This window comes from Peromyscus eremicus, chromosome 18, assembly GCF_949786415.1.
Source record: "Peromyscus eremicus chromosome 18, PerEre_H2_v1, whole genome shotgun sequence".
In the NCBI taxonomy this organism is placed as follows: Eukaryota; Metazoa; Chordata; class Mammalia; order Rodentia; family Cricetidae; genus Peromyscus; species Peromyscus eremicus.
This window is the reverse complement of record NC_081434.1, coordinates 17504739-17532277: the sequence shown is the minus strand read 5'-3', so window position 1 is coordinate 17532277 and position 27539 is coordinate 17504739. Positions and strand designations below refer to the sequence as shown.

The window sequence follows — 27539 nt, the reverse complement described above, 5'->3', positions numbered from 1 at the left end:
CATCTAGCCTCATGGATTGAACAATTACTGGATTCCTGAACCTTCTGTTCACAGGCAGCCATTGTTGGACAGCTGGACCACAGCCTGCAAGCCACTCTGTAAATCTTTTTTTTTATATCTACATAAAGGTTCATTCTATCACTTCTGTTCCTCCACAGGACCCTGATACATGTTCTATGACATGTTCACTCACACACATGTACATATAACAAAAAAAAATGAATGCAATTAAAAGTATTTTATTTAAAGAAGAATATCTAAACTGATCTCAAATCATAATAGTCTATCTCAGCCTCCAAAGTATTGGGATTACAGATGTATGCAGCTCCAGCTGCCTTTGTTTTGGCCTTTGTTTTATGGTTGGGACACATGATCTCACTACAGAGGCCAAGCTGGCCCTGATCTCATCATCCTCAGTCTCTCAGATGCTGGGATTATAGACATGTGCCACCATGTTCTGCTTCGGTAGTCATAGGGGAACATCACTGCGTATATAGTCCGTCACTGGTCAAGAACACTATTATTAAAGCATGACTGTTTACATGTGTAACCTGAGATCCCTTGTAAAGCACATTTGATCCATGATGTCATGAAATCAATGTACTAGTGAGTTTGAGATCCTCACTAAAACAAGAATAAGGAGACAAAGAATACTTTCCCCTGGGCAGCTTTCAAGAAGTGAATTGGATTTTTGACACACTTGTTACATTCTGTGTCCATAGTCTCCCCATCCCATAATCCTCAATGTCCACTGTATTCCTGTAGCCCAATGAAAGTGCACATTGTTGTGAGGTACCCACCAGAGAAGACTGCTCAGGCATGGGTTTAAGCCAATAGAAAGTCCTTATTAGCCAGCTGGCGACTACACTGGGTGTTTGGGATCCCAGTGCAGCCCTAGCCTTTCTCAGGGTGAGCTTTTAAGCACAAAAACCGTGTTCTGGGTTGACATACTTCAGTTACAGGAACAGTTAGCCAGAAGCAGAGCTACAGAAGCCAAAAGGCAAGTAGTGCATTTAAAGACTTTCCCAGAACTATGGACTTTGATGGATTAGGTCTTTGTTTTCATTTTGGCAGGTGGTGCTGTCTGTGTGCTGAGTTTTATGACCAGAATGGTACTTCCACCATGGAGTCAGTTGTGCTAAGGTCTGGGGGCCTATTAAGGTCTTGTGACTCTGTTACACACATGTACGTATACATGTATGTGTATATGCTTACAGCACTGGGAATTAGACTCAGGACCTCATAAGTGCTGGGCAAGTGCTCTACCTTGGAACCATACCCTGGCACAAACACTCCCAGCTTTGCCTAGCACTTCCCTGTTTTATGACTCAAACCCCAACTGTAGTCAAAACTTACCCTGATTGTTGGGGAAATTCCAGGTAGCTGTTCGGAGGAATCGAACCTCTAACTTGGACTCTATTAAAGAGAAGCAAGAGGCTGGATGGCAGTGAGTGTGGGAGCGTATCATCCTGATGGGTGTAGCATCCTACAGCATCGAATGGGGTAGGCTTCCTCTGGCTGTTCTTGAGAGCAGTGGCCCCCAAGAGCTCTGTCTTCTCTGAATCTGTCCTGCTGATCACAAATGCTTCCTACTGAGAAGTCCAGAAACTCTCTAAATTCAGCTATTAAAAGAAAAACACTTGAGCTGGATAAAGCAGCTCAGACCAAAATCTCAGCATCTGGGAGGATGAGGAAGGAGGATTTCTGGGAGTTGGAGGCCAGCCTGGGCTACAGAGAGAGTTCCAGACCAGGCTAGTCTGGGACAAAGAGTGAGTGAGACCTTGCCTTATCAAAGAAAGAGAAGGGGTAGGGCATAAAAACAAACAAAACCAGTTTCTGTGGCTATAGTGGAAGCCTTTGAGAGGAGAATCAATCATTATTCTTCATATTTCCAGTTCAGCTAATCTGATGCACGGTAAAGACAAGAAAAGTCTTCCAAGCCCACGAACTGTTTGAGTTAACCTTCTGGGGGTTTATTCTGAGAAATACGTGGATAGAACGTGAGACTATCTGTCAGATGCTTTAAAACCATTTTTACCACAGTCATTATTTAGCGTACATGTGCGCGCACTCACATGGCTCATACATATATGGATGCCATGGTCCACATGTAGAGGTCAGAGGTCAGCTTGTGAGAATCAATTCTCTCCAATCCTATGGGCTTGGGGGATTGAACTCAGGTCATCAGACTTGGCAGCAAGTGTCTTTACCATTAGGGCCATTTCACTGGCCCTAAACCTTTTTTTTTTTTTTTTATGAGGATTATTAGAGGTTTTCTGTTATTTCTCAGAGTTTGTTATTTTGAAAAACAAATTGTTCTTGTTTGTTTGTTTGTTTGTTTTGAGGCAGGTTTTATATAGCCATGGTGGCCTCAAACTCCCTGTGTAGCCAAGGAAGGACTTGAACTTCTGCTTTTTTTTTTTTTTTTTTTTTTTGTTTGTTTGTTTGTTTGTTGGGTTGGTTGGTTGGTTTTGGTTTTTAGGCAGGGTCTCACTTAACCCAGACTGGACACAAACTTACTATGTCCTTGAGGCTAGCTTTGAACCCTTGATCCTCTTGCCTCTAACTTTCCCAGTGCTGGGATTACAAGCATGTACCACCATGCCCATTTTAATGCAGTGTAGGGATTGAACCCAGGGCTTTGTGAACTTTAGTCATGAGTCATATACAACCCTAGAATTATCTTTAAAGCCCTGAGGAGAAATGAGAAAAATTCCTGGTTTCTTAATTAACACGGGACATTTTTGATGACCTTCAACCTTGGTTTGTAGTTTTAGGGGAGCCGTAGTAGCATATGAAGGATCCAGTGAGGTACAGCCCTCTGTAGGTCTGGGCAATGGAGGAGCACTACAGTGCTGTAGAAGATTTCATATGGAGATAATTTGAACAATGAATTCAAAACATCAGTCTGCTTTTTATTATCACATGTCAGCAATTCTAAACAATGCCAGGTTTAAATTCTACACAGACCCATATATTTACTTGGTTGGAGTTTTAGACCAGCAGTGTTCAGCCTTCCTAATGCTGTGACCCTTTAATGCAGTTCCTCATGTTGTGGTGACCCCAACCATAAAATTATTTTCATTGATATTTCATAACTGTCATTTTTGCTACTGTTATGAATCACAATGCTGTAGACATCTGTGTTTTCTGATGGTCTTAAGGCAACCCCTATGAAAGGTCATTCAACCCCGAAGGCGTCACAAACACCCCAGTCTGAGAACCTCTGTTTCAGACTGTTGCTGTAGAATGTAAGTAACCGTACACATGCTTCAGTTTGGTATAATTTGTCCTTATCTTTTAGTGAACACTGTACTTCCTACAGAGGTTAGAGGAACCCGGCTGCACAGACACTGCCCACGCTCTCCCCTCCCTGCCCTCCCCATCTGCACCTCCCTCCCACAGCCCGGTGTGGAATCGCAATAAAGAATCTGGCCGGGCACCAGGCTGAGAGCTTGGAATCCTGGGAGTCTGCTTTAGCTGCGGTATGCTGCGTCCCTTCACTGACATGACTGGGTTTTGAGTTGAGAATGTAGTTCAGTGGTAGAGCATTTGCCTAACACGGATGGGATTGTGGGTTCAGTTCCCAGGACCTCAAAATATTAATAAGTAAGCAGAGTGGCAAAATTTAAAAAACAATGCAGACTAAAAAAATAAATGGTCACAGCACAGTGTCTTGAAAAACAATGAAGCCAAGCCGGATGGTGGTGGCGCACGCCTTTAATCCCAGCAGAGCCAGGTGGATCTCTGTGAGTTGGAGGCCAGCCTGGTCTACAGAGAGAGATCCAAGATAGGCACTAAAACTACACAGAGAAACCCTGTCTTGAAAACAAAACAAAACAAAGAAAAAAAGAAGCCAAATTTGACTGACGTTTGTTTCTGACATCCTCTGAGTCTTTTTTGTTTGTATTTAAATTTGAAAACAGTAATAAAGAATACAAGAAAAAGTGTGGTATTTCTGCTGGGTACGTGCACATTTTAGTTGTGCGTGACACCGTTTACCACATTTAGAAGAAATATTTTTAAAACTGGAAGTCTTCACTTTGCAGTGTGAATTTTAAAACTAAAGAAAAAAAAACCCAAACGAAGGATTCTTATTCCTAATGACTATGTGGCTATTGCTAAAGATAACCTTGTCTTATACACCCTGGGGGTGTTGAGTGATTTGCCACGGTTGTCACTATGCCACTGCCTGGGAAAGAAAGCTCTGAGTATCAGTATGAATTCTCTGAGATTTGTGAGGGCGATTGGTGGGAAAGTAGTTGTCGTGGCATGGATTTCCCTTCAGGGAAAAAGGCCAGGGCCTGTGTATATAGAGTTTAAACAAAAACAAAAACAAAAACAAAACCACATTCCTTTATCCACTGTCAATTCATCACAGAGAACCAGCCATGACATCCAGCTATAACCACGGGAGACAGTTGGAACTGGCTAGTGAGTCTCAAGATTTCCAGGAATAACCAGTGCTTCAGGAAGCGAGTTGCTATGCTACAGGAAGCAGAAGCCCTCAGCAGGGACACCTAGTACCTGCCATTTTCATGAGCCGGGTAGGACAGAAGGCTCTCTCCTGAGGCAGTCACTCTTGCGGACTTCAGTCCGCATCCTACCCAAATTACTTGATACGAACTCGTTTGAACTGGTTCTTCTTGAGGCTGGAGAAACGGTTCAGCCGTTTGCGGAGGACCCAACCTCGGCTCCCAGCACCCACATCAGTGGTTTACAAACAACTATAATGCCTGTCCCAAGGGACCCAAAACTCCCTTCTGGCCTCCGTGGGCACCTGCGCATACCAACACACAGACGCACACGCATACATGTAATTAAAAGTGAGTTCCAGGAAAGGCGCAGAGCTACACAGAGAAACACTGTCTCGAAAAACAAAAAAAAACAAACAAACAAAAAAAAACTTTAAAAAATCAGTTATTCTTCACTGTGTCGTTGCTAGGGATAGAATGATGCTCAAGACAGACGTGGTCCAAGGAAGAAGACACCTTTCCCCACCAGAAGTAAACAGATCTTGAGTTAAGCCCTTTATAGTTTTCCTAAAAGCCAGGAAAAAAAGCACGAATGGTTTCCCATTATTTCTAGGATTAAAAACAAAAACTCTCAATTTGGAATACGAGTCAGTTTTGTGTTGCTATAATAAAGTACCTGTGGCTGGAAATCTCGTAAGTAAAGAGGTTTATCTGGCTCACGGTTTTTCTGGCAGGAAGTCTAAGCAGCATGGTGCTGGAACCTGCCGAGGGTCCTTTTGCCTGGATCACAACACAGTAGAAAAGCAGAGAAAGAAATGATCACGTGCAGAGAAGACCAAGCACAGGAGGTGGACTTGATTTGTAACAACCACATACTAATAACTCTTTTTTTTTCCCTTCCAATTCACCCCTATGAGACCCAACCTACTCTTGAGAACAGAGACCCTATAACCTGATTACCTTCTGCTCCTCTGCAGCTCCTAAAAGTGCCCCCACCTCCACAGCACCACCCTGGAGATCAAGCCTCGAACACACGAGCCTTTGGGCGACAAGCCATGCCCAAACTCATCTCTTCACCCACATCTCTCACTTCTCCCTGGGGAGCACAGTTCGTCCCAGCCATGGTTCTCCTTTTTAGTTCCTCTTACCAGCCGAAGCCTTCCTGTTTTAGGACTTGACAAAACTGGCCGTCCCTGCTCTGTCCCCTTTGATGCCTGTATCGTTCCGACCTCAGGACCTATCTGTTTGAAGAGAAGCTTCTCCGGTGCTCAGCTACCCACACCGCCATCGGGTATCCCTGACATTGGGCATCCCTGACATCCGGCATCCTCAGAGCATGTCAGAGGTGCAGTAACGCCCCGGGGCTCTTTCTTCGGAAGTTACTACGACTTGTGGTTGATTTACCATGACTTATTTAATGTCTGGTTCCTCCCACTGCCACCAGCCGTAAACTTCAGAGGTGAAGTCCTCTTTCTGACTTACCCCGTCGAATGTTCAGGTCTTAGTGAAGTTAAGTATCTGTGGAACGGGTGAAGGGAATGATGTATACCTGAATACGTAACCAACTAAGAAGCCCACTCCAGTAAAGTGCTTCAAAATAATTTTTTTTTCTTTTAAATGAGAAAATCCTCGCTACCCAAAGAACTTCCTCATTCTTGGTTGTATTTGCCTGGCTTGGCTGTTCAGATTCTTGTTTTGAAGTTTTGTTTTTATGACTCTCCTTCTAACACACACACACACACACACACACACACACACACACACACACACCCCACATTATTTTCTTTCTTTCACTTCTTAAACTTCATTCACCTTACTTTTCTTCTTCCCCCTTGTATCATTCTGGTTTTAGCTCCATCTTAATTGAACAGTTTTCCTTTCCAAAGCTTTCATCTCTCACTTGACTAGCCCCTGGTTTTAAAAAAAAAAAAAAAAAAGAAAATTAAATACTTATTTTATTCTGCACATACCATCTGCTAATTTTAATTTGAAATATCTAGCGCTACTCATAAACTGCTTTTATTTTCCTGGTTTCAATTTTTCTATGTCCCCTTTCAAATCTAATTTTCAAAAGAATGAACATTTATATCTTAAGTTACTTATTTTTCATTGAATCCATACATTTAAACGTTATCTAACCACCAGGCCTATTTTGTTTCATTTTGGTTTTGAGACAGGGTTTTGCTCTGTCGTCCTGGCTGGCCTGGAGCTTGCTGTGCAGAGCAGTGTGGCCTCCAGCTCACAGAGATCTATCTGCTCTGAGACTGGCGGGATTACTGACGTGCTGGGTCCAAACGCACCTTTCACTTGGAGTTTGGTCCCGTTTGTCCTTAACACATCTGCTTCTTCCCTTTTCCTTTCCCCACAGTTCCCCTCATGCCCATCCCCCACTCCTCCTCCCTCACCAAAACTACATAGAGAAACCCTGTCTCAAAAAACAAAAACAAAAAACATGTTTAAGGTATTTTTAGTTATACTATTTGTAATAGTCAAATTAGGAAACTACCAATGTCAATCAACGGTAGAATTGTTTCAGTGTTTTTTACAACTAGAACAAAATATCTAGGGCTTGGGAGCTTCATAAACTACAGAAGTTTATTTAGCACAGTTCTGGGGGCTCAAGGGGATCCTCTCAGCTACTGTGAGGACCTCATGGTATATGACACTGTTCAAGAGAAAGCCAAAGGGAATATTCAAGGGTCAGGCTCAGAATTAAAACAAAACAAAACAACAACAACAACAACAACAAAACCCTGGCTTTTCTGAGTTAACCCAGGACCCCATAAAACTACCTCAATCTTTTCCATAGAGATGTCTCAAATTAGCTGGTTTACTTTTAGTTGTTAGTTGGTCTTTCCGTGTAGCCCAGGCTGGCCTTAGACTTCACTTCCTCCTACTTTAGTTCTGGGATTACAGATGTGCACTGCCACAACTGGCTTTAGCCTCCACTCTTTAATGTTTCCCCAAGATGGCCAAGTTTCCAGCAATAAAACTGTGCAGGGGAAAACTCAAGCCGTACCCGAATCATAAGAAGAAGAATGCGTTCACAAACTGGGATATTGCCATAAACTTTAGTAGTGCCCAAGAATGAACTGGCTGTAGCCGTAGAATAAACCCCATAAATTTAACCAGGGAGCAGAAGAAGCCAGGTACACAATGAAAGCACATCATGGATGATTAAATTCGTGCGAAGTTCCAAACTGGCAAAATATATAAACTAGTGTCAGAAGAGTACATGATGCTTCCTCAGGGCAGGAGAATAACTGGGTCACCTTGAGGGCAACTTCTCTGACATCAGTAAAACACTGTTTCACCTTCCAAGGACTGGATGCTCTCAAACATTCATTTTTAAAGAAAGTCATCAAGTTGTACACTCAATTTATATATGGGCTTCTCTATTTTTGTGCTCTGCTTTAATCAAAACTTTACTAAAAATAGGCAAAAGCCAGTGAGCTTGGGAAAGGCAGAGGCTGCCGCGTGGCCCCGGGAAGAGCCAGCATGCCTAGAGATGTCCTCATTGACGACCAAACAGAATGCAGGTCCCAACGTGTCAGCAGAGCTCTGAGGCTAATGACATGAAGAGTGGGTTGTTGTTGTTTTTCCCTCCGATCCAACACTTCCCAAATCATCTTCAAGATAGATGAATCTTGCCATCTGGCTACTGGGGAAAGAAAGAATCCCAGAAGACTGTTTTGTCTCCAGAACATCCCATCAGATGTCTGGAGAATCTTCTTCCTTATTGCAGCTACGGACTTCCCTTGAGAACTCCATGTGTTTTCCAGGATCGTGGTAGATCCTTGGGGGCTGGCTGTGTGTGTGTGCAATTATATGCTTTGGGGAAATTATAAGAAATACAGTTGAGGGAGATGGCTTACATCTCTAATCTCAGCACTTGGGAGGCTGAGGCAGGAGAATTGCCACAAATTCAAGGCCAGTTTAGTCTACAGAATGAGATTCTGGAGGGGAGGGGAGATATTAGAGGAGGAATTCGAATAAGTTGTGTTAGGAAATCAAGAGAGGCTTCCTAGGGCTAGAGATGCAGCTGAGTTCATAAGATGCTTGCCTAGCATGCACAGAGCCCCAGCAAGTGCGTAAACAGCATGGTGATGCACATCTGCAACCCCTCTGGGTCTTGGGAGGTGAAGGCAGGCGGATCAGAATTCAAGGTCATCCTCAGCCACATTAGGGAATTTGAGGACAATCCGGACAACGTGAGATCCTGTCTCAGAGAGGGAGACATCCTTTGGGAGGCAGCATTTGATCTGGGTGTCAAGTTTGTCAAGTGTAGGAATAGGAAAACGAAGGAAAAGAACATCGGTGTAAACCAAGGAGATAGCATGCGCAAAGGCGTGAAAAGGCGTACATTCGTGGACCAGAGGGGAGGTCGGCACTGATGAGGAAGAGGGCAGCAACTGGGAAGGCTGAGGAAGAGGTGTGCTCCTGTGTCTGTGACTCTGTACCTGTGCCGTGTGTTATGTTCATAGATACAGTGTAATGTGGCTTGAATGTGGAATGTCCCCTACAGACTCATTGGTTTGAATACTTGGTCCCTGAAGGCTGGTGGTGACTGGCAACGTTGTGAAACTTTTAGGATGTGGAACCTCCTCACTAGAGGAAGTGGGTCACGGAGGGTGGGCTTTGAGCTTTTATAGGTTGGCCCTACTTCCTGAGGTCTCTCCGCTTCCGGACTGTGGATGCAAGTGGCCAGCTTTCTCTGGTTTCTGCTGCCCTGCTTTCTTAGCTGTGATGGGCTATATCCCCTGAAACTGTGATCCGTAATAAAGCCCTTCCCTTAAATGCTTCCACTGGGGTATCCTGTCACAGCCACTAATCAGTCACTAATACCAAGCATCATTCATTGCCTCAGACTGTGAAAAAGCTTGAATTCTAAAATTTGAAATGCTACTCTTAAAACATCTTTTACAGAAACAGCTCAGCTTTTAAAATGGTAATACTTACCTTGGCACACTGACGCTCTGCAGTCATAAAAAAGGTTTTGTGGCATATTCTCAAACTGTACTTAAATTGATCAAAGCCCAAGTATGAATGTAGTGTGGGCCAACTATGAAGGAGTCTCAGCTATTCCTCCCTTACCATTACTCAGTCACTTGGTACCACCATGAGCATCCATCCTTGTGTGAGTGAGCCGTGTCCAAGGAGGGTTAACAATATGATAAGTATACCTCCCATTTGAAAAGGAGCCGCAGACACAATGTCTCTAGCCTGCCACGAAACAATCTGCAGACTTGCCAGAGAGCCATTTAAAAATGCATAAGGGCGCTCTTGGTGCTGATGGAATAGATCTCTTCAGTGGTTTCAAATAAGCAAGGAGGAGGCACAGAGGGGGCGTTCTTGGGTTGCCTCTTACAGCCTGCACCATGAGAAACAATATGAACATCCGGGCCCACCGTCTAAGCAGCACAGAACCAGGAGTGAGGACTCTGCCACACTCTTCCTTCGCACTTCTAAAGAGCCGCATTAATGTGAAGGCAACAAGATATGTGTTCAAGTGCACGCACTTGCGGTTGGCTCTGAAGATAAATTCAGCGGTGTAGGTGGTGGCCTTGGGCAGCGCCCCCACCCCACCCCACCCCACCCCACGGTGCCTATCAGGAGGTGCGAGTAGTCAACCCTGAGTGCCAAGGTGGAATCCGCAATCATTGCTTTTAATTCTTGCCGAGGCAGCGGGGCAGAATGAATCACACCGGGGCAGATTCCAGAGGGCACCACGGCTATTAAAATGAACAGTGTGGAACCGGTTTGCTTTCACCGGCTCCAACGTTAGTTAGCAGAGAAAATGCTGAGTAATTAGACGAGGCGGCGCAAGAGGAAAGTGGAGAGAAATTACCACTGACCATCGGCTGCATGCCAGGCGTAGACCAAGCATCTCCGCATGGGCCATGGAGGCAGGAGGGTGCCTGCTGTGGTTCTCCGTCTTCCTCATGACTTGGGAACTTGGGTGTGCTCCTCACCTGTGTGCCTCAGTTCCCTCTGGTCCGCCTCTCGGATGGCGTGGGACACAGAAGAGAATCTGGACTTACGTATGTTAGTGAGGGCCCCTGAGAGTGGGTTCTTTCAGCTTTTGTCATGACTCTCCAGACCATTTGGTCCTCCAGAGTCCTCGCATTAGCCATGTTACAGAGGTGGCCGCAAGAGATCAAAGAGTATGAGGTTCGTCCAAGGACAGAACCTAGGGACTGTGATTCCATTTCAGTCTCACGTTTTCACTACTCTCGACCATAGGCCCTTGTCAGTCACTCATGGATATATGGAGTCCAGAAATGAGAGGTTCAATATATTAAACTTTGATGTGACATATGCATCATCTGTACATCGTATAATATACATATGCATACAGATATATGCCTATATATGTGCCTATAAAGGATATATGAAGCAATCCCAGTAAGTACATATTTTCTACAAAGGATATATAAGGTTGAAGAGCGTGTGCGGATGTGTGTGTATCAAAAAGATGTATTTTAATTAATCTGCAAAGTGGGTGGGCAGGCCAGATACCAGCACAAGAGATAATGCTGTGATAAGTCTGGAGACAGCCTGGAGTTGGGATTCTTTCATCTCTGAATGAACTGCGTTTTTTCTCATAAGACTTTCGCCTGATCGGATGAGGCCCACTGGAGTGACAGATGGGCCATCTGCCTAATTCTGCTTTGCTTATTGTTTCAAATGTTACTCTCGTCTTTTAAAAAGACCACAGTGGGGCTGGAAACAATGGCTTAGAGGTTAAGAGCATGAACTGACTTACAGAGGACCTCGGTCTAGTTCCCAGCACCCACATCAGGCAGCTCACAATCTCCTTTAACTCCAGCCCCAGGGGGCTCCAATACCCTCTTCTGGCCTCCTGGGACATCTGCAAGCATGGGCCATACCCCCGTGCAGACATACAAATGTACAAATTTAAATAAATAATTAATAAATAAAGATACCTTTTAAGAACAAACAAAGACTGGGATACAACTTGGCAGAAGAACACTCACTTCTGAGAGGCCATAGCCCCCAGTATAACTAACTAAAAAGTTTTTTAAAGGAAAATGACCACAGTAACATCTAGAGACTAGAGACTCTCTCTCTCTCTCTCTCTCTCTCTCTCTCTCTGTGTGTGTGTGTGTGTGTGTGGTGTGCGTGCGTGCATGTGTGTGCATGTGTGTATGTGTGTGTGTTGCATGAAGGTGGGTGTGCAGGAGCATATGCCTATGCAGAGACCAGAGGAAGATATCTGGAGTCATCCTTTATTCCTTTGCCTTGTTACCGTATCCCCTCCAGGCAGGGTTTCTCACTGACCTGAAGCTCACTGTCAGCCAGCTTGGCTGGCCACGGAGCTCTTGGGGTCTCTCTGTCCCTGCTCTCCAATGCCAGGGTTATAGGCTTGCACAGCTAAGCCTGGCTTTTACTTGAGTGCTGGGGATTTGAACTCAGGCACTCATATTTGCAGAACAAGCACTCTTCCACGGAGCCATCTCCTCAGCCCACATCTAGACTTTTCATAGAATCAAATATATGGGTACTGGGGCCTAACCAAGTTCATAGCCAAAATTAACCATTACAGGTGGGAATTGTGCATCTGTGCAAATGTGGCCCAGACCCTGGTTGTTTGAGTTGAAGCCCATCTTTGACTTCAGCCTTAAACTGCTCGGAGACAGTGTCCTGGATGGTTTTATGTCAACTTGACACAAGCTGGAGCCTTCATAGAGGAAGGATCCTCAAATGAGAAAATGCCTCCCTAAGATCTGGCTGCAAGCAGGTCTGTGGGGCATTTACTCATTTAATGATCCATGAGGGAGGGCCCAGCCATTGTGAGTGGTGCCATCCCTGAGCTGGCGGTCCTGGGTTCCATAAGAAAGCATGCTGAGCAAGCCATGAGGAGCAAGCCAGTAAGCAGCACCCCTCCATGGCCTCTGCATCAGTTCCTGCCTTCAGATTCCTGCCCTGCTTGAGTTCCTGCCCTGACTCCCTTTGGTAATGAACAGTGCTGTAGAAGTGTAAGACAATTAAACCCTTTCCTTCCCAACGTGCAGCAAGAGAAACCCTAACTAAGACAGTATTTCTTCTATGTACTAATCTGAATTTCTTAAAACCCACATGAATTCCAGGCTGTGTAGATTATGCAGACAAACTAAAAGATCTAAAAAACAAACCAAGACCAGTGAGAAATACAGCATTTCTCAAAAAGAAAGAAGAAACACAGTGTCAGGAGGTGAGGTCCCTTTACCTAATGCAAGCTCTGGGTAGGGCTGTTATTTTAAAAATAAAGAGCTTTATATGTCTCCCCTCTGTTCCTGGTTGCTAAGCACTGCAACTTATTTATAGCAAGAAAGCCATTTAAAAAAAAAACAGTTTGGGGATGTTTTAGGGAAGACAGTGATTAGTTTATTTCCTTGACAAAATTAAAAACTACTTAGAAGAATTTCTTTAAAAATACCACTTTTTCCATAGTGGCATCTGCAGGAAAATTTTTAGTGTGTTCCACGTGGGAAGATGGTCTTCAGGGTCCTCAGGAACATGCAATTCCCCTCCTGCCTCTGCATGTGGGAAGCAGGTATTTGTCTTAATTATGGGTACTTACTTCATGCTGGGAGAAGGATACACCAGGCTGGGGAAGTGACCTTCAAGCAAGGAATCCAGCCAAGACCCTGACTGTGACAGAGCCTACCGGTAGGCTGCCTGGCACCCAACTCTTCTTTCTTAAGTAGCAGGAGCGTGCCCAGAGAAAGAACATTTCCTAGTCAAAAGAAGTGCTCTGTTTCTTCTTGTTCTTGGAACAGAGATGTCGTGGTTGGCATCCCAGCAGTCACCTTAAATAAGGAGGGATGCTTGAGGTTTATGGTCAAACACAATGGAACTTCTTCATAAAGCTGCTTTATAATGTCACGGTGCCAGCTCTGGATTTCCTTCAGTGGGTACTCTTTTATGTCAGGAAGGATCTGTGTTGTTTAAGCTGTAGCAGTCAGCTCTCTGGTTCTTGCAACGTGTTCTTATCCTTTATTGAATCCCCATCCATGGATGTAGAGCCAAGACACTCTACTCTTTTACTGCGGGACAACAGACCACAGACACCTCATCATTAAAAAACCCACTGGGGCTTGGCGTGTGGGACAACTTGAATAATCCAATTAATGGGGGCGGGGGGCAGGTTTTAGCAATAAAATAAGCCAATGTTCGAGCTGGAAAAGTACCTTCAAAATCCTTTATCTTTCTCTTCCACCATCTATTTTGCAAATAAGATAACAAAGGACCCAGTTTTCAAGCAGCAAAGATAATCATTCATGGAGGCAGGGCGTGTGAACACACACATCCCAGTCCCGATCCCCCCTCCCATCACCCATCCCTACCAGGCTTACATTTTTCTCCTTGAACTGCAAATGAAAACATAGTCTGGGTGAATCATGGAAGGAACTAGAAACTATTGCATACACTTGAGAACTGAATACCACGTGGCTGCCTTCTAACACAGAATAGCCCAACACGCATCACCCAGGATACTGGTGAAGTTCTCTGAGCTCACATCCCATGCACATTCCACACTCCGGCGTCGCCAAACAGGCCTTACCCAGCATCCAAAGCTCTTCGGGGTCCCATTGCTGTTTAGGGCCCATTTTTATTAAGCTGCAGCCAGATGACACACAGGCCCAGCAAAGGAAGGAATGCTTGGGCAATTATTCGTCCCTGTCAGATCTGAAGCTGCTCTGAGAAGACATTTAATTAAGCAGTGGGAGTGCTGCCCTAATTAGAAGGGGCTCCTGAGTGGGCGGCAGGGAACTGCGGGACCGACTGAAGTTGTGGGTACTGTTGCATTGCCATTGAAAGGAGAGCTGGTGAGTCCTCCAGCATCCCTCAGCCCTGTGGTCTTTTTAAGATTCAGAACGGTCCGTTGCTTTCCTAAAGCCCTGCCTTACTTCTCATGGCTTCTGTGAGCAAGTGATTTGCAGGCAACACGGGTCCTTTGATGATTGTATAATTAGCTCCGGCTATGCCCCATATAAATGCTAAGTGCTCTGAGAACCACCTTCATTTTTTCCCCCCAAATTTATTTTAGTAGAGGGATTTCCAGGTTGTGAATATTAAGCAGGGCTTTCTGTCCAAGCAGAGCAGTTCACCGGTCATCAAGGCAATGCTCTGCATTTGCTGTCTGCTTCTCTACCAACAGGAAAACAAGACAGAACCGAGCAGTCACTGGGTGAGCATCCCTGCTTCCCTTTTAGAGTGAGGAGACAGCCGTATTTCCCTGCCTTGTGGAAGGTAGCCAATGCCAAGCCAGAACCCAGATCCCATCTCAGAGCAATTCTGCAGGTCCAAAACGATTATTTTTAACTTCCTGCCTTCCGTTTTGGACCAAAAATTTTGGAAACTGTTCATGGTAGCTTGTGAAAGGAAAAAAAAAAAGAGTTGCCTACCAAGTACAGAGAAAGCATCCCAAAGAACACTGACCAAGAAATTGAAGCCTTGAGTTCTTCCCTCAGCTCTACAACTGACAACTGCCGTGACCTCCAGCAAGTCACTGCCCATCAGAGAGAGGCCTCCAGGTCCTCCCCTGCAACGGACATACTTCACTAGAATAAGGGCTTTGACAAATCTGAAATTTACAAAGATCGAGTTAAGGAAAGAGAGCTCTCGCCAGGCGGTAGTGCCTTTCACCCCAGCACTCGGGAGGCAGAAGCAGGCGGGTCTCTGTGGATTCGAGGCCAGCCTGGTCTACAGAGTGAGTTCCAGGACAGCCAGGACTACACAGAGAAACCCTGTCTCTGGAAAAAAAAAAAGCGGGGGGAGAGGGTCATGGGGCCCTGCGCCTAACACTTTGGATCTTGTTGTTTTGCGGGGGGGGGGGGGGGGGGGGGGGGACGGGACTTAATTATGCCCAATGCTTCCTATATAAGCTTATTGCACTGACCAATGTAACTATGCTTCCTTCCAATGCGCACACGCATTGTGTGTGTGTGTGTGTGTGTGTGTGTGTGTGTGTGTGTGTGTATGGTGTTTGCCTACATCCTGTGTATATCTGTGCACCACGTTCATGAAGTGCTCCTGGAGGCCAGCAAAGGACATCAGTTGCTCAGGAACTGGAGTTACAGTTGACTGTAAGCTGCCTGGGTGTGTGGACTGACCCTGGGTCTCCTGGAAGAACTCTTAACCACTGAACCATCACTCCTGCTACGATGCTGGGTTTTAATACTTAGTGTCTCTCTCCTTGGCTCTTCCAAAACAAGAGGAAAACAGAAGCATACAGTGAATTCATGCGGCAACTTGTTATTGACTATCATTGACGCTTCGCTCTGGCTCAGATGCCAAGCAAGGGAAGATTGTTGCGTTTCAGCAATGTGGGTTTTTCTCTAATACCCACTCACAAGCCTTTACCGAAAGTGATGGTACCTGATAGCTGGTGTCCGTTTTCATTTGACTGTCTTACAGGGAGAGAGAGAACTTCCTGATCAGGCTGTCTGGGGAAGTGGGCATTGTGGGGGAGGAAAAGTTGACCAGTGATCTCCGGTACAACTTCATTATAAACAAATCTTTATAATTTATAAATAGTGTTAGCATTCAGGCTGCATTCGTGGCCAGGTTTCTCAGAATTACTACCTTGTAGGCTGGGGAAATATCTCTATACGTGATTGCCTACAAACATGAGGCCTTGAGTTAGATCCTTTAAACTTACATTAAGACCAAACAAACAAACAAACAAACAAACAAAAAAGCTAGATGTAGTGGCTCAGGCTTATAATCCCAGAACTGGGGAGGCAGAGTCAGGTAGATCCCTGGGACTCACTGGCCAGCCAGCCTAACCTACTTGTTGAGTACCAAAGCATTGAGAGACCCAAGATTGCTATATGCACACATACCACACACATGTGTGCATATGAACACACATGCTCAGCCACGCAAAGAATTCGTGCCTTCCTCAGATTGAAGTATTCTCAGTCATCAGTGTCGTAATGAAAAGTAAGTTAGAAACCATCAAAAATCAACGTGCAGCCCAACTTTTGACTCAGCTGGGCCTTTGACCTGTTCTGTGAATCTGCTGAGTTCCTGCTGGGCCTTAGGCAGAATAATACTAATTCTGCGCCCGGTGCACATGTGGAGTGGACTGACAACCTTTATTTAGGAACAGCCCAGGAACGAGGAAGGACAGAGATTGTTCCTGACACAGATTCCCCATGAGGGAGTCTGCATTGATGGAGGCAGGAGACGGGTCTCTTCAGGAAAGGGAATGTGCCACTTCTACAGCCGGCATGGAAACTGGAGTCAGCTGTGGGTGGGTTCAGAAGCACACGGAGGCATAAGATGTGTGGATTTCAGACGTGCTCCTATTTTTAACATTGGCTAAGCCATGTCAGTGTTTTAGTCTAAGAGTACCCTTCATTGGGGCTGGCATCCCCACCCACCAACTTCCCAAGGGTTGGCTTTTCCAGAAGCCTGCCTGCACAGGCCATAATAGTTTTGCTGAGCAAATGGTATAATAGGTTTTCTGAGATTCAAATATTTTACTTGTTTGAAAAGACTTCCTGTGGAAGAAAAGCTTACAGAATAAGCCGGTATTTCTAATCCTAGTAACACACAACTATGGCTTTGAGGGAAGCATGGCTCCCCTTCCTGTCTGATTTCAGTGTTAAGTATCATTCTACATAGACTGTACCAGTGTCTTTTAAACTTTGACCACCCGAGTTCCTAAGGCATATCCAGAATCCTAGAGACCCTGTCTTAGAGTCTAAGAGACATTCTGATCAGTAGAAAGTAGGAAGCCATTGTTTTCAAAGAGTCAAGGTGTTGTTTATTATTTCTGTTAGAGGTGAGTAAAGTACAATTCAACAGCTTAACTGTGCCCACATCTGTAATCCCAATCCTAGGAGAAGCTGAGGCAGGAAGATCAGGGTCTCAAGGTCAACCTAGACTATGTATTGAGAGTCCGTGTGTGTGTGTGTGTGTGTGTGTGTGTGTGTGTGTGTGTGTGTGTGAGTGTGTGTAGTGTGTGTGGTATGTGTGTGTGGTAGGGGGACCATATATGGGGAGGGTGTTATTTGAGAATGAAACTATATCAAAGGATGCATGCTTCTCAATTTTTCTGGGTGCTAAGTAGGAATAATAAAAACTTGTAGTTTGGGTATATCTGCATTAGTACACATTCAGCTCTAATAAAAATATAGGGTTTGAGAAGGTTCCAGAAGCGGATCTAAGTCTGAGTCACTGCCAGTTTTTTTCACACTCTCGGCTTCAGCTTCCTCACCTATGAAAAGAGACCAGCACCCAAGTCGTAGGATGGCTGACTGAACAGGAACAGTGTTGAAATGATCACTAAAACAGAAGCATCCAAAATAATGAGCAGGTCTCCCACAGTGCAGCCAGTCCCCAGAGGTGACTTGGGTCACAGGGAGGGGCCCCAGGAGGCAGTGTCTTAAAGCTCCCCCAGGTGGTCCCAATGGTTCAGCCACTTGTGAAACCTACCCTCCCACCCTGCAGGTATAGATATCGGCCTCACCTTGTAGCCTGAAGCGCTCCCAGATGGGAATCCTACTCATTCCTTCCTAGAGTTCCTGTCTGACGCTGTTCCTTCTTCAAGCAGAGATCTTGGCCAGGCTTAAGCTCTAGAAAGGTCCACCCGCTCAAGTTACTTCCTCATTCACCTCTCTTTGAACTCTGGTTTCTGAAGAGTGCCAACGGGAAGCATTCTGTCCGTGTAGAACTGGAACCACTTTCTTGTGTCTTACCTTACTGGCGACACCGTGAGCAGGGAAGAACTAGGTCCTAGACATGCTTGGGGAGCTAAGCCATCGCAGAAGGAATAACACATGTACCAAACATCCCATATTTCTGTCTTAAAGTCTACCAACACCCTGTGCATGGAAACTTCTGCTGTGGTAACTAGGCACTTTTCTCAACAGTTGCTTTCTTACCACGTGCTGAGCATATTTGAGTCTCAAGAAAGTAGGTAAAGATATGAAAGCGAGAGATTTCAAAAGAAGCCTTACACAGAGATAGAAATTTCCTTTTGCTTCCTCTCTATACATTTACCCTTCATGTAGAAAGACATTTTTTTTAAAAAGGACCCTGCTTGAATAGTGTAAGTAAAAATAAATACAAAGGTAAGAAACAGTAAGGAGAGCCTGGAGAGATGGCTCCGTGGGGAATGTGCTTATTGTACAAGCAGGACCCGAGTTTCCATCCCTAGAACCCACATAAAGCCAGACACAGTGGCACTATTTGAAATCCCGGTACCCGTACAAGATGGGAGGCAAAGAGAGGTGAATCCTTAGAGGCTCATGGGTCCTCCAGCCTGGCATACACTGTGGAAGATGACGGGGGACACTGTCTCAAAGCAGAAGACAAGATGAATGTGAAATTATCGTCTGATGTTACTCGTATACCATGGTATCCATGCACCTGTACTCATGTTCCTGAACACACCAAAAGAGAGAGAGAGAAAGAGAGAGAGAGAGAGAGAGAGAGAGAGAGAGAGAGAGAGAGAGAGAGAGAAAAGAAGGAAGGAAGGAAGGAAGGAAGGAAGGAAGAAAGGAAGGAAGGAAGGAAGGAACAGATGGAGGGAGGGAGGAAAGGAAAGGAGGAGGACATGCACTAGGTATGTTGGCACACACCTGTAGTCCCAGAACTTGGGAGATGGTGGCAGAAGGATCGGGAGTTCAAGGTCAGCTTTGACAAGGTGAAGACCAGCCTAATGCTGTCTCAAAAACAAACAAAAAGTAAAGGTAAAATGCCAAGAAACAAGGAAAAACGGTTATCATCTGACATGTAATTTGCAATGTCCTGACGCCCTCTTGTTGACCCTCTAAGATAAAATTACAATTACTATGACAAAATGGATGGCTAGAAAATACCATTATGAAGTTTCTCACTCAACATAGACTTGGTCCATTGTGTACCAAATCCTATACTTCATATGCCGTGGTACTAAAGCCTTTTGCATTAATGTTGTCCTTGTCTGCTGGCTCAGTTTCATTTCCTGTTGCTATGTTTAAGGACCTGGACAAAGAAAATTTAAGGGCCTAAGGGTTTATTTTGACTTTAGTTCAGTTTATAGTCCATCGTATTGGGTGCAGGAGTTGAGGAAGGTGGTCTCGTTACCTCCACAATCAGAAACGCAGATCAAGACAAGCAAGTGCTCCACCCACTTCTTCCACTTCTAGGATCCCCTGTCTAGGGAATGGTGCCATCCACAGTGAATAGGTCTTCTCACATCAATTAATACAATCAAGATAGTCCCACACAGACATGCTAAAGGCCAACCTAATACAGAGTCCCTCATTGAGACTCTTCTGTGTGATTCTAGATGCATCAAGTTGACAATTCCCTAACTATCATGTTCTCGAGCTCCAGCCCAAATTCAGGGCTTTGTGGCTGTCTGTATTTTACCATTCACAGGCTCTGTTTGGTTTTTATTGGCTGTCTTTTTTTTTCCCCCTTATCCAACCATGTGCCATGGATAAGTCACCTCACCACAGCTTCCAGTGAGCAGGTGTGTTAGCCCCTGATGATCAGCCCCCGCCCTGTGGGTTGGGGTAAACAGTAGGTTCACGACTCACTCAGTACATTCTCAAACCTTTCTTTCCTATGCTCGAGTTGATCCTCCCAGCCATAGGATATTTGGAGAAAGAAAAGGAAATCCCCAGTAGTTTTCTATGCAATTCGGTTTAGACCTCCTGTCTCAATCTTTCCCGTCCAGAGTAAATTGACTCTCTGAGGAGAAAAAGTCTTTATTTCCGCAAACAAATTAATCCTTCTCTTCGGGTTTGTCTTAGTTACTGTTCTATTGCTGTGAAGAGATACCATAACCTAAGCAATTCTTATAAAAGAAAACACTTAATTGGGGGGCTTGCCTACAGTTTTAGAGAGTGAGTCAGTAGGGGGGTATGCAGGAGGCAGACAGACAGGATGCTGGAGCAGCGGCTCTGAGCTTTACATCCTGATCTGCAGGCAGCAGACACACACACACACACACACACACACACACACACACACACACACACAGAGAGAGAGAGAGAGAGAGAGAGAGAGAGAGAGAGAGAGAGAGAGTAGGCTTTTGAAACCTCAAAATCCACCCCCAGTGACATACCTCCTCCAACAAGGACACGCCTATTTCAACATGGCCACACCTCCTAATCCTTCCCAAATAGTCCATCAACTGGGGACCAGGCATGCAAATATATAAGCATATGAAGGCCCTTCTCATTCAAACCACTGCAAGGGTAACCTTAGTCACATAAATGTCAGTATGAATCTTGAAATGTGTTTTCCCTTTTTATTGTCATTTTATTTTCTAATTGTTTAAGAGTAGGTTCTAAGACCGGGAATGGTGGTATAGATCTATATTCCCAGCACTTGTCAGTTGAGGAAGAAGGGCCTGGACTTTAATGTCGTCCTTGGTTACATAGCAAGTTGAGGTGGGAGCTGGGGCTGTAGCTCAGTGGAAGAACACTTGTCTACCATACTCAGGTACTAGATTTGATCTCTAGAATTTCTACAGTGAGAAAGGGGAGAGAGAGAGAGAGAGAGAGAGAGAGAGAGAGAGAGAGAGAGAGAGAGAGAGAGAGAGAGGAAGCCAGCATGAGGTAGGTAAGATTTGGTTTCAAAAAACTAATAAAAAAATATAAAATGTGCTGTTTATTCTCAGAATTTCCTCCCCTTTTTCTGTAATATTAGAACTTTCCACTGAATAACCAGCTTTCTTTTTTTTCTCTGTTATCTGGTAAACAAAATAAGGTTGGAACTACTCTGTGACTTGAAGTTTGGCTAGCTTCAGTTGAACACGGCAGTCTGTGTCACCTGGTGTGATGGCACAGGCCTACAAGCCCAGCTTTCCGGAGGCAGAGTCAGGGAGGGTCACAGCAAGTCTGAGGCCATCCTGGTCTACCCAGTAAAGTCCAGTCCAGCTAGGACTACATAGGGAGACCCTGTTTCAGAAGAGCAAAATGGCCTTGTGTGGTGGCTCATGGCTTTAATCCCAGCACTCAGGAGGCAGAGGCAGGTGGATCTCTGTGAGTTCCAGGCCAGCCAGGGACATATAGAGAAACTCTGTCTTAACAACAACAACAAAAACAAACCCAAGGTAGCATTTTAAAAGTACTTACTTTGTAAAATACCATGAACAAGGCAACTTGTAGAAACCTTATTAAGTCTTATGTTTCCAGAGGGATAATGTCCATCATGACAGGGAATTGTGGCAGCAGGAAGAGCTGCCTCGGTGACAAGCAGTAAATAAAGAGAAAGAGACTTCCCCAAGTTCACCCCCAGTGACATATTTACTCCAGCAAAGCCACACCTCCTAAGCCTCCCAAACAACTATACCAACCGGAGACCAACTCTTTAACCATCTGAGCCTTTGGGGTGTATTCTCATTCAGACCACCGCTAGTAGCATGTTTAAAGTTTCAAGAGACTCAAACTTAGTGTCCCAAAGCATAGTGAAAAGTGTAGATTTGACTATAATAAATCCCACAAAGACCAAAAGACGTATCAGCTTTGTCTCCCCTAATAGGTACAAGCCATGGGTCTATGTTCTCACCATGCCTTGGAGCAGGGTTGGATGATGCCTGAGTATCCATCTTTCAGAAAGTTTTCTTTGAAAAGGTTTTGATCATCACTGTATTTTCAGATACCATCTTTAAGTTTTCTATGGTGACAGACAACAATGCCTTCGCTTCTGTATGTGAGGAGGAGACAGTCTACTGACTGTTTCTTTAGCTATGGAGACAGGCAGGGCAGTCTAAGGAGAAAGCAGAATTTTATTGCTTAGAGCTTTGGAGCTCCTGGGTGAAAAAAATATTTTTAGATATTATGATTAATAATTCATGAGTGAGAAAGCATTGCCAGACCAAGAAATTCAATATTTTTGTTTGTAACTTATCTTTACATAATTTTGCCAGTGCCCTTAAGAAGCAGGCCCACAGTGAATTCACTTTGGATGTTGGACATGAGGTCTGATGCCTAGTATTCCAGATGCAAAGGCAGATGATCCCTAGCCCCTGGCTTGTGTCTTCTCCAGTCTCATCTAGAAGCTAGGATCAATATTAGCTAGCCCTTTATCTTTCATCAAAAAATATGTATGTGTGAGGGTATTTTGTCTGTGTGTATGTGTATAAACCCTGAGCATACAGTGCCCACAGAGATCAGAAGAGGGTATCAGATTCCCCTGGGACAGGAGTTACAGATGGTTCTGAACCACCATTTGGATGCTACGAACTGAACTTGGTCCTCTGGAAGAGCAGCTAATGCTCTTATCTTAAACATTGAATCATCTCTCCAGCCCCTACAGTAGCCCTTTAGAAGAACTATATTACATTGTTGACTTGGAGATGTGAGCACCTACACTTGATGTCTTTTGTTTTTAAATTATTTTATCTAGTGATAAAAAAGAGAAAATGCTAGTTTGTCCTGAATTCTCTTCAAAGACAGTGGAAATTGAGGATGAACCGAGGTCTCCTGCCTCCAAGTATAAAACATGAGAAATAAGACTCTTCTTCCCCATAAGCTTTATAAATCAACCTGACATTTCTTTCCTGGAGCAAGATGCTTCCATAAATGTGATTTTACAGTTCCTGAAAGCTGGGGCATCTTGGTCTATTTGGGAGGAGCTCTGAATCATGGGGAGAAAAGTTTTTTGAGCATCACGCATAATCACATATATCTCATCCCTTTGTATGTGATGGTTAACCCTTATTGTCAACCTGACAAGCTCTGGAAACACCTATAGACAAGCTTCTGATAGTATCTATGAGGGATTGTTAGATTAGATTAACTGAGGGGAAGACCAACCCTAAATAATAAACAGGAGAAAATGACTGGGTACCAGCACCCATCATTCTGCTTCTTGATCATAGATGTGATGTGACTTCAAGCTGCTGCTCTTCCCATGTGCCATACCTTCTCCTCCGTGAACTGTGAGCTTTTCTTGGGGTATGTTTATCACAGCAACCAGACAGTTAACTAATACATACCACGTGCATGTCCTTCAGAGAGAGCTTACTTTGGCTTATAGTTTCAAGGGGGGTACAGTCCTTCCTGTGAGGGAAGACATGGTAGCCCGTAGAGAAGACACAGGGGCAGGAGGCTGGGGGACCACAACGTGCCCACGCTAAGGAAGCAGAAAGTCAATAAAAAGTGAGAGCAGGTAGAAAGCCTAAAGGCTCTCCCCCAGCGACCCACTTCCCCCCAGTGAGACTCCGCTTCTTAAAGGTTCAACAACCTTCCCAAACCACGACCAGCTGGGGACCGATCAAGTGTACAGCCACATGGCCTAGAGGGGACATTTCACATCCAAACCACAATGGCGGTGATGGTTGGTGGGTTCTGTGTTTTGATTTTGAGAGAGAGAGTTTCATGTAGGCAAGGAATTCAGGCTTTGTCTGGAATGCACCATGTAGCCAAAGATCTGAACTCCCAATTCTCCTGACTCCACCTCACGAGCACCGTGGAGCCAGGCTAGGAGCTTCTACTTGTCTTTGGTTAAACCGTTGTCTGTCTATTTCCACAGACTGATGCTCATGTGGGTCCAGGCGACCAGACCTTCGCTGGTTTTCAGTTTAGCATAAATGAGTGTTTTGGACTTCGCGGCACATTCTAACGTGATGTGCCGGCTACTCTCCTGCCCCTCTTTTGGGCTTAAAGAACAAAATCCGCCGAGCCATCTTGGCAGCCCAGGATCAAGTGATTTTGGAGCATCCGCCGAGACAATGACGACGTTTGCTTTCTGAATATGCTAATGCTGTAGATTGTAATGGTAAATTTTCCTATTGATAAATTCAATGAAAATCTATGTAATCACGTTTTGCCTTTCAATGCGTTGTATGATCAAGTTTATAAATATTTTAATTAGAATGCCTGCATGAATACCTGAGCCAGCCTAAGTGCTGGATTGCTAGTTTCTACGCCTTTCTGTCTCTCTGTGTGCTATATTGTCTGGGGACTGCATTAGTCTGCCTTTGATAATGAAGGTTATCCTCATTCCATAAAATGTGTTCTTTTCTCTGCCCTGGGATATTTAAATAGCACAAAACCATCCGTTTCTTGGAGCTCAGATGAATCTCATTGGAACTGTATAAATTTCGTGCCCTTTTCAAAGGTATCTCTGTGTTATTTATCTCTTGCAGTGTAGGAAATCACCTCTAAACTCACTGGGCTGGAATATCAGTAAACAACCAGCATCCCCCTAACCCTGGGGTCTCAGCAGGGAATCTTAGCTTGAAGGGCCTGAGTTTGTGCTCAGGTGTGGCTGGGGCTGCAGCCATCCAAAGACTTTATTGGCTTCAAACCAGCTCACTAACATGATTGGCAGGTAGACCAAGGGCTCCTCTTCTACAGACCTCTCTACAGGGTTGCTGTGTAACCCGCAGCATTTGAATATTTGCTCCCCAGCAGGTTGTCCTGTTTTGGAAGGTTTTTGAAATCTTGGAAGGTGTGCCTCGCTGTAAGAAATAGATCACTTGGGGTGGGTCCTTGGAGGGATCTATCTATTATTTCTGGCAACTTCCTGGCTCAGTCTCTGTGCTCCCAGGTCTACATGTGAACAGTTGGCCTCTGCCATATGCTTTTGCTGCCATGATGTTCTGTTGAAGGCACGTGGCCAAGCAACTGTGGACAGAACCTTCTGAAACTGAGAGCCAAAGTAAACAACTCTTCTCTTGATTTTTTTTTTTTCTGGGTCAGGTATTTATTCATGGAAGTACAAAAGGAAGCAATACAGCATTTCGTAGTTTTCATGAGCTTTATCCTGAATTGTCAGTTACATATTCTGTAAGTTTTTACTCAGAAAGTTCTCTCTCCAAAATTATGCATACATTTGTGTGTGTGTGTGTGTGTGTGTGTGTGTGTGTGTATGTGTGTCTCCCTGTGATCTAAAATTTTTGCAGCTTTATTCTAATTATATGATTTCCCAGAACTTAAATATTTGGTCTAACTATTATGTATCTTCATATTTAAAAGTGTTCATTGCATATGCTAGTTACTTTTCTTGTTTTTGTGTTAAAATACTCTGATAAGCCGGGCGGTGGTGGCGCACGCCTTTAATCCCAGCACTCGGGAGGCAGAGGCAGGTGGATCTCTCTGAGTTCGAGGCCAGCCTGGGCTACCAAGTGAGTTCCAGGAAAGGCGCAAAGCTACACAGAGAAACCCTGTCTTGAAAAGCCAAAAAAAAAAAAAAAAAAAAAAAAAAAATACCCTGATAAAACCATTTTAGGGGTGAAAGGCTTTATTCTGTCTCACTGTTTGAGGGTACAGCCTATCAAGGCGGGAAAGTAATGGCCACAGTAGCTTGGGGCAGCTGGTCACACTGTATCCTAGCCAGGAGTCAGGTGTGAATACTCATGCCTGCCTTACTTCCTTGTTCTTATTCAGCCCCAAGACCTCAGCCCATGGAATGGAACTGCCCACGTTTAGGGTGGGTCTTCCCACACAAATGAACTGAATCTACATAATCCCTCACAATCAAGAGAGTCTTGTCTCTCCAGTGAGTTGACAATATTCACCACGCATACATTTTTTGGGGGGGCAGGGGGAATAGATGATTAGTTCCATTAAGAAAATAGTTCACCAGGCGGTGGTGGCGCACACCTTTAATCCCAGCACTCGGGAGGCAGAGGCAGGCAGATCTCTGAGTTCAAGGCCACCCTGGTTTATAAAGTGAGTTCCAGGACAGCCAAGGCTACACAGAGAAACCCTGTCTCCAAAAACAAACAAACAACAAAAAAAAGAAAAGAAAAGAAAGAAAATAGTCCATCTTTCTAATGCTGATTTGAGATCTCTCCTGTTCTATAATGAATTTCCATAAGTAGCTGGGACTATTTCTAGACTTTCTGTCATCTGTCTAGCACAATATTAAATAACAACAGAAGGGTTTGGAGTTTAGTGCACAGGCCTTTGGTTTTTCCCCAGGAAGGTGATGCTGGTATTTGGTCTGGAACAGATTTAAGCAGGAACCCTTCGTCTATTTCCTGTCTACTGTGTTTCTTTGTTTTGCTATCTGAGACGTTGTCATCATCCCATGACTTTTCAGGATTATACGTGTGGCAGTTTGAACGAGAATGGCCCCTCATAAATTTGAATCTGTTTCCCAGTTCATGGACTGTTTAGGAAGATTTAGGGGAGAGGGCCCAGCGAGAGGAGCCATGTTGCTGACAGTGGCCTCTGGGGTTTCCAAAGCCCACGCCAGCTTGTCTCACTAGCATTCTGCCTGCTGATCAGGATGTCAACTCTCAGCTACTGCTCCAGCAACATGCCTGCCCGCCTGCCTGCAGCCTTGCTTCCTGCTGTAATGATCATGGACTAACCCTCTGAAACTGTAAGCAAGCCCCCAGTTAAGTGTTTTATTTTGTTTTAAATAAGTTGAAAAATCTTTTCTGGTTATGAATTTCCATTGCATTCTTCTTGTTTATAGTTACTCAGTATTGAGTGTTATGGTTAGTTAAAATTGTCAACTTAACACAATCTAGAATCACCTGGAGAGAGTCTCAGTGAGGGACTGAATTGGTTAGGGTGACCTGTGGGCATGTATGTGGGGGGAGTACCCTGGTTATTTTCATTGAAGTGGGAAGAGCCATCCATCCACTGTGAGTAGCATCATCCCCTCAGCAGGACATCCTGGATTGTATTAGAGTGGAGAGAGTACACTGAGCATTGCTATGGATGGGTTCATTTACTCTGCTCTTGACTGTAGCTGTGGTGTGAGAAGTTGCTTCAAGTCCTGCCCACCTTGACTTCCCTGCAATGATGGACCGTAACCTGGAATCATAAGCTAAAATAAGCCCCTTCTCCCTAAGTTGCTTTTATCATGGTATTTTCTTATAGCAAGAAGAAATGAAACTAATTCAGGAAGTAATTTTAAAATGAGCTTATGGCTTCCTTATCTTTTATAGACACTGTGAGATATGAATTTTATGTTGCCTTCATAAAAATAATTTGTAGTGCCAGTTAGATAGCTGAGTGTGTAAGGGTGCCAGCAGCCAAGGCTGGCACCCACCCTGAGTTCAATCCCTGGAACCCACATGGAAGAAAGAGAGAACCAGTTCTCCAAATCTGTCATCCGACATGCAGAGAGCTTTTAGTGTGCAGA

At 44.6% G+C, this 27539-nt stretch overlaps 1 long non-coding RNA gene across 2 annotated transcripts in view; it reads left to right on the top strand.

Moving 5' to 3' along the window:
- LOC131895048 (uncharacterized) overlaps positions 1–24167 on the top strand; it is a 120269-nt gene extending 96102 nt beyond the window's left edge. The window contains exon 7 of one of the 2 annotated variants that reach the window (XR_009375087.1): positions 23967–24167. This is a non-coding gene — a long non-coding RNA (uncharacterized LOC131895048). Of the gene's footprint in view, positions 1–23313; positions 23454–23966 lie in introns of those variants that run through there. The other variant, XR_009375085.1, reaches the window with a different exon arrangement.
- Positions 24168–27539: the final 3372 nt, after the last annotated feature.